Genomic DNA, 12,218 nt, shown 5'->3' on the forward strand with positions numbered 1-12,218 from the left:
ACCCGCAGCACAGACCTTTTTTCCCTTTCTTGTAGGAAAAGTTTCAGTGAATGGTTTTGTTCATAAGACGGAGGAAGTTTTAAAATCTTAGGAAACACTCAGCTAAAGCCGTGTTACAAAAGGTGATGTTATGAAACAAATTATAACAAAAGTTACACAAAACACAGAGAACATGGTGAGTACTGCATTTTTAAGTGACTTTTCTGATTATAAATCATTTACCGTCAACCTGATCCATTCATTGACCCAACTTAAAAAGATACAGAAAGCTTAGGACTTGAAAGGAGTTGAAATTTCATTGCAACTAGCATGACCACATTTGTTCATATAATTTGTCTGCAAATGGAACAGTTCACTGTTTATCCTTGATCTCAATACCGGTTTTATCAGTAGAGATGGGTTTGGCTGTATAAAAATGTGACTTCATACCATAAATTAACTACCTGGCTTTATGAGCAGTAATTGCAATGATCTTTTTGGGGGTGAGGGGTATCTGTTGTTGTTATTGTCTTCTTAGGGTTTTTTAAAATATAGCTATGTCTTGAGGACTGCAGTGTGATCAGCCCTGTACTTTGCACTGATGAGGGCTGTCCAACAGGACTTCTGTTCTTGGATAGTGCAGTTCAGGCCCACAGATTTAGCCTGCTGATTTACTATGCCAGAACATATTTTCCCTCATCCTTGCCCTGTTACACTGCAGTTCTTTGTTGTCTGCTGGAGGCAGTTTCTCTCCCCAGTGAACCAGTCAGCAACATCACCATTCTCTACAATGCATCTGCAGCTCCCTGTTGAGTCTAACTCTGCACCAAGGCTGGGAGAGAAATGCACATTATCCATATTATTACTGTCCCATCAAAGTGAATAGCCATGATCCTGGAGAAGGAAGTGAGAGCATGGCCAGTCACTGGTGCACTAGCGCAAGAAGATTGCACCCCCAAATGATGGGGTCTGTGTGGCACTGATACACAGTGAGTGGCACTGATAAGCAGCTGAGAACCTACATGGGAGGGAATTTTATTTGCACTGCTTTCAAAACAGGTCCATGCCCTAAGGGCAAAGCCTGCTCTCCAGATGGAACATAGTGAGGTAACAAGGCTTCAGCTACGGACCAAACAGCCAAATATCTTCTCCAAAGCTATCCTGATTTATTTATTTTTTACAAGGTTTTGATTCATTTTGTTTGAGTGAAATGGCTGCTATTTCTGCCTTTGCTCAGTTTGAACATGTTTTAATAGAGGATTAGTCTCCTCAGGCAGGTGCAAGGAAAGTGCTTACAGGGTACGACAGTGAAAAGAACCGGCCGGTAGGGAACAAAATCTCAACACTTTGTGGTATAATAAGCCCATTTAAACAGAAGTGAATGTTTGACATTTACATTTCCCTGTCTCCTGTACAAGGCCAGAACAATGTTCTGAAAATATAAAAGTGGTGGAAAATATTTTACTTAAAACAACGACAAAAAAATCCCTTTAATTTTTAAGCTTCCAGCCCTGACAACTTGTCATGGGAAAAACTGGGTGTGCTCCATCCCTAGGGACAACTCTGTTCTCAGTTGTTCCACAGATCAGTTCTGGTGTCGCTTTGGAGAAAAGACACCTGCTCCTGTCTCAGCCAGTGGTGAAACTGCTAGCACTATTAAAAAATTAACAAAAACTTAAAAGGAATGGGAAAAAAGAGAAAGTGAAATTGATGAAAATTAGAGACTGGGGATAGGAAAATTATAAGAGAGGGAAAAAATTAATAAAGCCCATGTTATTTACTCTAACTTTCTAAAGCCATGACTAATGCATAATTTAAATATGTTTAATTAATTAATCCAGTAAATGGATACCTAGCAATTTCAAGGAGCTAGCAAATAAGCTAAAATAGATTACATTATCAGAATAGTCAGAGGGCATGCCCAATAATATCTGAGCTAATTTGTCTGTTAAATAGCGCATCATTGTTCCACTTCAAATTCCTCCTTAAAACTTCTTTGCTCTGTTGCACCTGTGGATGGTAAGGCTTATGGCTTGCAAGGAATACTACTGATTACATTGGTGAATTTTGTCTCATTTTCTTTTTCTGGTTTATACTATTTGTACTATCTTGCACCTTAAACACAGCACAGGAATTTTTCCAGCCTCTTTAGAAGGATTTCAGCAGAGTAGACTTCAAGTAAGAACAATTATTGTGCTTGTAGACAGCATACTAATACTTTAAAAAAATTAGTAAAAATAACAGCATTGAGTCATACTTTGGTTTAGTTCTTGAAAGTCACAATCATAATTAAAGATACATTTTCTAGTTAATTTTCTAAGAAAAATAAAGCATAAGAGAGACTTTTCATCTCTAGGATAAATATTATCTGCAATGTTTTAATTGTCTTAACATTTTTTAAGAAGCTGATGAATACATAAAAAAAAAGAAAGAGCAACAATAAAAATGTAATACTTTATATCTATATGAACAAAACTATTTAGATGACAAAGGCTGGTCTTAGTGTCTGCCAAAACTTATATCTAACACAGATCTCTTTAGGCTCAGCTAACCTTGGTTTTGATGATAGAGAGAGAGAAATAGGGCAAGAAAAGTGATAGAGTTTTGTTTCAGCAGAAGTGATGTAGGCACTTCTACAGGAACAGTGTCATGGTGAGAACTGTATAGAATGGGAGTGAAAGTGAGGATGTCTGAAAAAGGATGCTTTTTGACCTGAATATGAGTGAAAACACAACTAATTAATAATAAGATGATAAAGAAAAGTTTTATATCTAAAACTAGTGAAGACTTCATAAAGAACTTTAATACCATCTGCCTCTCTCCCAGAACGATTAAGATAAAACCAGAAATTATTTTGATCCTTCTATAATGTCTTAGTCTCAAAGCCTGTCTTGGCTTAAATTCAAAAGGCCAATGTGTATTTTTCAGTTGCTGACATCTGAATATCTCATTAGTATGTTAAAATTATCACTCAAATGACTGTTTTATTTGCCTAAGTGCTGATTTAATAGACCAAATCCAAGATTTGGCAGTATTGCCAACGCATCCATGTTTGAAAAGTGAGTTCTGACTTTGAATTATATGTGACAACCTTTGTGCTGCTATTCAGTGCAAGCAAGCCTTCCACCATGGCAATTCTTACACCAATACCTGAGGTAGTATATTAGATTTATAATCTAATAATTTAAATTATTAGATCCTACAATGCATCCAGATTTTGTCTTTGAGTTTTGTTTGGTTTTATTTGATTGTTTTCAGATTTTTTTCAGCTTATTGAGAGAAAAGCACTACAGTTTAGGGTTTTTTTTTTTTCAATTTTAACTGCTCCTTTATAATCAAAACTTCATTTCCTGGTTATAACAGCTGATATGAGTTTAAAGGAAAAAGACCAGAGAACAGCCCTGCAGGTAGCAGAAGAAGTGAGAGAGACTAGAAGCTTAAAATGTCCAGAAAGGAAGAACAAAGGAAGAGTTAAGGGTGCCTTGAATGACACATTTGCTGATGACAAGTGGATGACGACTAATGAAAAGCTGTTAGATAACCACCTTCCATTGAATCCTCATTCTACACACAGGAAACTCTTGAAAAAAGGCATATATTTAGGTTAAAATCTCTCTCTTAATCATTGAACATGGAACTGGCCAATCTGGGAATTTGGGCTCTGTTGCTAAATATCAAAAAATCTATCGTAAATTTAAAAGAAACATCGCAGCAACAACAAACAACAAAAACCTCAAGGCCTCCTGTTACAAGAAACTAATTTGATACTACCAGAAAAGTTGTTTGAAAATACAGATGAATTGAAATGTATAATATCCTTTTAAAGTGAAGCTGAGCCCGTTTCATTAATAAACAGTTTATTCTTGTAAGAGTGTTATAGTAAAGTGGCACAGCTTTGTAGAATAGAAGGCTCATTCTCTATGGCTTTTCTATTATTATTAACTGCAGGAACACATAAAAGGTGCTACATTTGCAAAGTATTATTATTCAAACCTATCAATGTTAAAAATCCTTTTTAGTTAATTTGCCCTCACAGCTTGAAACACCCTGGCAGTTCTTGAAGCTCTGGTGTTTTCTCTAGACAGGCCTTGGCATAATTCCAGCAGTGATTCTGACCCTTAAAAGACCTGGGACTTCAGTTAAGGCCCGTCAGTCACACCAAACTGTGACAGATCTGGGGAGTGGGCAAATACCACGGAGTGGCTCTGATGCTCTCCTCACACTCATTTTAACTAACTCCCCTGAAAACTCCTGGATCACGTTTAGAGCAGTGACACTATTGTTTCAGGAAAAGGCAAAGGTATGGTTTATTATTGCATGAGGATGCAAAAAAGTGACTTCAAAATGTGAACATATATTTGTCCCTATTAATCACAATCACAATGGGATACACAGATATTTGAGTGTTCAAATGTGTGCATGCAAAATCAGAAGGAAAACATACATGTTCCTGAATGAGACATTTTTATTTTTGAAATTGATAGTGCCTATTACATGCAAACTACTTTGCATTTTTATAGTTAGGAAATGTCAATAAATCCATGGCATGTAAAAGGGCACTGCTACTATGGCAGTGATTGGAATTCTATACTTTGTCAAATACATGTACCTCTTAATTCAATAATCTTTAAAAGCAATACTCATTGTGGGTTACAGTATGACACCTGACCTTTTGTTAATGTCAAATACCATTTTGCTTTAGCATGGAAAATTATTATATTTCTATAAATATAATCATTATTCTTGGGGAAAATGTATTAAAGAAATAGAATAGGAAACTGATCAGCTTATCAATTATTTCACATGACAGTGATTTTATGTATTATTGTTGACATTTCTGTAAGTATCCTAAAAAGGCCCTAAAAGAGCAGCATCTCTGAGTCAAAATTCTGCCTGCAATGCTGGCCTATTAGCTGAGGGGAGAGAAAAACCCAAAAATTCTGTTGTGCTGATTGACAAGAAGAATGTAGCATTAGGTTGTTTTTCCAGCCAAGCTCAATAAAATTTCTGGCAATACAATATGTGCTTTGGAACTCTCCTTAAAGGTAGCTAAGTACAATTTACAAAATACCTATTTAGTTGTCATAGATATGTCCAGTTCTGCCTTAAAAGCAAGCCAGCAGCAAAGGAGATAAAGAATTCAGTTCCACATCATTAGGAGATACAGAATTTTTTTGGTGAACTAAGAAAATATACTTGCCATTGAATGGAGCTCAAATCCACTGCTTCACCAGTGTATTCGTGTAGATTATCCATCAATATATGCTTCTCTTTTCATGTTGACAGGATAAATCTCATTGATTCATGTCTAACTTGTGTTAAGGGGAGAGTGTAGGTTAAAAAAGTGTTAGGGGGAAAGTGTAGGTTAAAAAAGAACTCTGAGATATGTGTATTTTTTTACATATCTCTACATATGTAAATATGGCAAGAGGTTCATTTTACCTGAGCAGCTGGACTTTACTGAACAATCTTGCACAGAAGTGTATTGTTCTTTCTGTTAGGATAGATCAAGGCAGAATTTTGGCCTGTGGAAGAAAAGCAATGCACTTTCTTTTTGTTTATGATGTGCCTCCAATGGTACTTCGTGTGCCAGAAAAATATCCTTTAAATAGCAATCTTCTTCACCTTCCATGCTTGGCATTGACATTGTTTTCTTTATGAGGTAAAGTGTAGAAAGATACAGCACAGTCTTAGAATGGCTTAACAAGAGAGTGGTGCCAGATTTAGACTTTGTTTATGACATAGTTCTTCTATGAATATGCAAGCAAAAATCAAAAGACTCTCCAGCTTGTAAAAAGGAATTCATTATGAAACCCCACAACAAACCTAATGAGAACTTTAACGATTCCTTATTCAAACATTATATTAGAGGGCAAAAGAGTAGCAGAGATGAATCAGTTGCTTTACTAATGTATGAAATAATGGAGACAGAAGCTACATTCATGTGTATGGAGAACATGAGAATACTTTGGATATTTGTGTGGACCTTTTAGGTTATTAATCTTTCTGCAGGTTATTTAAAAGGAGGAAGATGGGTTAAAAACTGGGAATCACAATAGGGCTGTTTGAAAGAGCCTTTCACCTTCAGAAATTTCTTTGCTGAAGATAATAGAAGACTGCACCACCTAGACAGTAATTTTTAAAAATTAACCACCATCTAGAGAAGAGAGAATTTTCCACAGACAGCATTTTACTACTGCTGTTACAGTCTTTGCTAAATTCGGCCTGGACATTTTGCCCCTAGACATTCAGTAATTGAAATGACCAATTGAGGCTATGGCCATAGCTTTGAAAAAACCTGTGTTGCCTACTTGTAATTCATTGCTGGTTGCTTAGCTTCCCCTAAAAGTCAACTCCTCATTTACAGTTGATATAAGTCTTTCTCTAAAGGCTGGGGAAAAGGTAATGTGAGTTATGAACCTGCTTTTCAGGACAGAGAAAAAAGTCGTCTTCAAGACCTCACTGAATTGGTTGGTGCTGTTTTCCATCATGGGAAGCAACTACCCCGGGGCCCTGAGAGAGGAAGGAGGTCATGTGAGTGCTTCTCAATCCATTTCAGACAAAATGAGCTGGGTTAGCTCATACTCACCTTCAACAGTCCATTAAGCTTTCCCAGTTCATCTTGTCTGTAATGCAAAGGAATGTGTACACAAACTCCTCCACAAACAGCGCTTGGAGGATGGCAGCTTCTGGTGGGGTAAGGTGACAGACCACTGGGGAAAAAGCCATTTTCCATTGCCTGCTCAGGAATGCTTTCCCATGAAGTCTAAGTCAAAGCAGGCAGACCATCACCTTTTATGCAAGGCAAGTTAAAGTCTGGCCCAATGAGGCTCCCTGAGATAGTTTTTTAAAGACTGGCACTTGGTGGAGAAACTTTTAGAAAAGTCAATAATTAACCCACAACCATTTTAAACATGAGTTGTTAATTAAAACCTAAAAAAAACCCAAAAAGTGAATGCTCAATTAAAACACCTGAATATGTGTATAGGAAAGCAGGTGGATCTCTACGTGATTTACTAAAAGATATATTTGAAAGTAAATGCCTTTGAAAAAAGCTAGATATTTAATTACAGTAAATTAATGCAAATAAATTACAAATGTCAGGATTCACAGGAAAAATCAGTAAAATCTCTGACATTCTTTAAAGCAAATTCTGAGAACTATGCATGTATTCACTGCACACTTTCAAAGACTGAAAGAAAACAGAGACTAATACCACAGAAATTTCTCGGGATAGATAAAGACAGAGAGCACTTTATATCCTTGATCACAACCTTACAAACCAATGATGTTTGATGGTACAAGAGTGGCTTCAGAATCTTTGGACAGAACCCTATACAAGCATTTAATTTCAAAATCAGGTTGAAAAACATCTGTTGTCTCACAAGGATCATAAACCTATGGTTTTGTCTAATAGAACACTAGGGCCTGTATTTAACTTTTATCGGCTAAATCATTCCATACCCTCTCACCTTAGAGCAACGTGCTTCAGTTGTGTCATTTCGGGGCCTATAAGCCAAATTATGTAGACTCCTCAGGCCCAAATATATTTTTGGGACGGGAGCACTAATTTTAAGATATTGTAACATACACCATGTCATCTTCTCTTTTCAGTTACAAATTTATCTCTTCTGATGTGAGAAAATGAAGTATGGAAAGAGATAAGGAAAGGAACATGACACTGGAAGCCTAACTGGTTTAGCTTAAAATTCAGCAGTGTCTACTGCTTTGCTGAAGGAATGTAACCTGCTGGTGACAGCAATCATGACTTGACAGAGGATCAATCACAAGAGTTACAAGTGCTTTGCCCTTTTTCTGATATGTGACAGTTTTGGAAAACAGCATCCTAGATAATCCCTTGTGGAACAACTTTCTGGATTATCTCTAGTGACCCCAGTTTTCCTACACAAACATAAATGTGCTTCGTATTATTAGCCCCAGTTAGGATAACAGCCTTGGTAACAAAGAGGTGCAGGAGAACTGGGGAGCTTTTCTGTGCTTGGCAGATACAAAAGACAAACAGAACAAAACAGAATAAAACAATAACAACAACAAAAGTGTAAAGCTACCTGCAGCTGCACTGTGCAGCTGGGATGGGAGCAGTTTTACTGACTGTGAGGAGTTCAGTTCACTCCTTGCATTTCTTCTGGTTTTAGCCAGTAGAATTTTAATGAAATAGTCAGTTTAGTTTCCTTCCAAAATTCACACATTAATTTAAAATTGGAATACCACAGCTATGAGCCAGACCTCTTTTACTTGGCCAATGTTCATTCTGTAATATGTAAGTGGCTCTCGCATTAGCAAAGTCTTCCATGCCCAAAAACTAGGAGAAGATTTGGAAGATTAGGACGCACAAAGTTTTGAAAGGATTTTCCAAGTTTGATATTTGCACCTGTGTAACTAGCAAAGGACAAAGTTTAGCCCTTAATATTATTTTATCCTGGCAGCATTTTAATATATCCTGGTTTGATTTTGCATCAATTCCTAGCTCCTTAACAGTTTTAAATAGGGTTGTGACTTACAGCTGGGGTCACTGAACAACGTTAGCTAAACATCCAGAGTGTGATATTTTATTACAGTTAAGCTTTTTCAAAAGCCAAGAGGAATCTGGGAAGAAAATACTGGAGATGGAATTTTTAAAGTCTATATGGCTGCAAAGTCATATAACTTATTTACATATATTTTAAGGATATTGATTCCAGAGAAGAAATGCACCCACAAAAAGAAACCCAAGTGAAAGGCTAATGTGTAAATTGCTTTAAAAACTGTAGTTGCTGTAATTACATGGAGCATTTTACAAGCGACTAGGGACTGCTTTGGATAGATGACTGAAATTTAATCAGTATCTGGCACAGATTGCCTTTTTTTCACACCTCACATTTCTGAAGTACTATTCTAGGGGAACCTGCTAGAATTGTGAGCCTTTGTTATCACATTTATCTCTCCATGCAGCTTCCAAAAGAGTGACTTTCCCAGATCTCCCAGAAGATATGGGTCTGGGTCCTTTTTCAGGAGCATATGTCTTTCTTTTCCTTTTTGGGCAAAGTTCATTCCACTACCCAGGCTCAGGTTTGTAATCACATGGAACTTTATGTATGAAATATAGAAAATATAGTTAATGCTGCTACCTGAAATTGCAAGATAAAAGAAACATGCTCAGCTCTTTGTACTCACAGGACATAAACACTTGTGCTAAACCTTTTATTAAATACAACTTATTTCTTCTTCAGGCTTCATTTTATTATTTGTGTTAGCTGCCATGAAACTGTCAGTGAAACAAAGGGGGCCCCCAATAATCTCTGCCTTTTAAAGCCAGAAGGAAACAGAAAATAATTAGGTATGGTAAATGTGAAAATTTATCTATCTGAAGAGTGTGCAGTTTACAAGCAAAAAATCAATAAGTTTACACCATACAGATTAAAATAATGTATCAATGTTTTAAATGGTTCAAGATGTAAAGGTCTGAAAGTCTAAATAGAATTCCTGATGATTACTTCTATTAAAATCCTAAGTATTGGAAGATATACAATGACTGTCTAGATTCATTACTATATTATCTACTTTGCAGAAAAATAATATCCTTGCTGCTTGTTTGTAAAATCCTCATTACTATGCCTAATATACTCTGTCCCTGGAGTAAATTAAAGCATTTCCTTCTTCGGTACTATGCTTTCCTTTAAGTTGGATTCTTTAAGGGGATTCTTTGAGAAAAACAGGGACTATTCTGTGACATCTGACTTCTGGAGATCAATTTATAGCTGTTAAAGATCATGAAGAATTGCCCATTAAAACAGTTACTATTTGACAAATAACAACATTTGTGTTTAGCCTGGATATTTATCAAGCAGACAGAGCACTTATTCCTGACACCTGAATGAAAGTCTACATGAGCAAACTTATTAATCAGTTATGGTCTGTTTTAAACCACCTGTCTTATTTAAATAGAAACTACCAATGTGCATTTTTGCATATATTAATACTACACTCCTGATCTGGAATGTGCCTGTGTTGAGATGTCAAAGCCATGGGCCAAACTACCAACAGTAAAAGCTCTGTTACAGAAATCCTATTTTCCTTTTCTTGAGAAATGCTGGCACTCTGTTTTGATCTATGTGGATCTGGTGGATTATACATTCTGCATTTAGCCTTATAAAACCTCAGATCGTGGCTGTATTTGCTCACACTCAGCGGCTGCACTGTGTCACTGAAGTCAGAGGGGACACTGCCACTCAAGTCATTAGCTGTTCAGAGGGTGGAAACTGATTCAAAGAGCACCTCATATTTTCAAGTTCTAAACTAAAAACAGGCTTTGGGAAATTCCTTAATTGTTTGTGAGCAAAAACTTTCTTTTAAGCAAAACATTTTGTCAAAATCAAAGGTGTTCCAAGCAGCTTAGTTATTGAATCCACAGGGGAAAAAAAGAAAGATTTGCATAGGTCCCAGTTACAAAGAGTCTACTGTTTTCTAGTAAGGATCAGCTTAACTAAAATAAAGAGGTATGGATAAGACAAAAGTTTCTAAGGAAAGCTTTGTGGTTCATCATCCTACTTAATTTCTTTGAGGATTATGTAGGAGTTGTTAAATGGTGTGGATTTCTGTTCAAATTGAACACAGTATGAGACTATTTAATTTCTGTTTACTGTTCAAACTACTACAGGTATAGCATATATTTTAACAGCAAATGATGAATTTGGCCCCCCAATTTTATTTTACGTATTCTGCATGCAGTATCAGGTCTGTTTCTTAAGGACAGGTTCAAAATCCATGGAACTTGTTTCAAAAAGGAATGAATAATTATAATCTGTGGTTTTTAACCATGAATAATTATAATCTGTGTTTACAGAGTATTTATTTTTCAAAGCTGTATACAAATATTAACGAAACAATCATCACAACATCCTTGTATGTCATGTTTTACATATAGCAAAATAAGAAAAAAATATATAAAATATAGTGCCTAGCACTTTAGTCGTATAACTGGGGTGTCAAGCTACTAAAGTAATGCAAATAACAATAATGGTATGGGAGAAACCTTTCAAGTTTGAGTCTCTAACTGGCTTGATTTTCATAGGTTTAGACTTCTGAGAACTCACAACTCCCTTTGAAGTCAATTGAAAATGTGAGTGTCAGCACACATTAAAATCAGACCACTAATTTGGATGCTTAAACATGAAATTTGAATTCGCAACTTTAAGTTTGAAAAAATTCAGCTAGGTGACTTTTCCAAAAGTACCAGTGTTAGACCTGGGAGATTCTTGATTTTCAACACCTTGTTTTCACAGAGATTCCAGCATAGAAACAGTGAACTAAGAAAATCACAATGTGGTAGATCTGTGCAGCTAAAGGAAGTTGGAGTGGGCATGGAATACTGCACCATAGTCCAGATATTGCAAGGACAAGAGAACCTTCCTTTCTTTTCAGAGCAGCCTAATGACAAATATAGCTGAGACCACACTGCCTCATGGAGAGGACACTGAAGAAGTCTGGTCATTTCATATAAACTCCTTCTCTCACCTGCTTGTGTGTTACCTCCTACCATGTTACACAAAACTGGCTGGAATAGCTGTGGCCACAAAACTCCTGGGGAATATCTTTGTTTAAACTTTTTAGGAGTTATGCACTAGATTATCCTTTCCAGTGTCCCAAGGTCACTTCCTCAGCTTCAGGAATTTATCTCAATTCTAGTTGTTACTGTGCAGATATTTCTGAGGAGGGACATTATGAGGAGCATCTTCCTCATCAGCTGACTGCCACAGGCCGTGGTCACATTACAGAATGAGTGTTTCTTCATCTGTATGATTTCTTAGGTTTGATGAGGCAGCCAAAGTTCTTTTCTGTGTTACGTCTGCAGCAAGGCTCAAGGACTAATGACTTGAACACATAGTGAGCTCCTAATATTGAAATAAGGGGTGGAGCTGGTGAACTCTGCCTAGTGCCAGCTCTCTATGTAATATTTCTCAGGATATGTCTACCTTAGTAAGCACTACCACTCAACAGAAGTCAGTTTGTAATGTGAATCACCAAACACTGAGAGCCCAACATGCAATGTCATGTGTTTGACCATGGGCTGGTTCCTGTGGTTGGAATGCCCATGACTGCTCAGGTCCCACCAGAGGCATTCCTGAAACACATCCTCCAGCTCAGGGATGTCCAGAAGGAACAAGCTGTTTTGTCTCTGCGCTGCAGCTCAGTGTTTTGCGAGGCTGTGGGGATTTCCTTCAAGAGTGGACTCATAGTTT

The sequence above is a fragment of the Zonotrichia leucophrys genome, chromosome 8 (assembly GCF_028769735.1).
Source record: "Zonotrichia leucophrys gambelii isolate GWCS_2022_RI chromosome 8, RI_Zleu_2.0, whole genome shotgun sequence".
Classification (NCBI taxonomy): Eukaryota; Metazoa; Chordata; class Aves; order Passeriformes; family Passerellidae; genus Zonotrichia; species Zonotrichia leucophrys.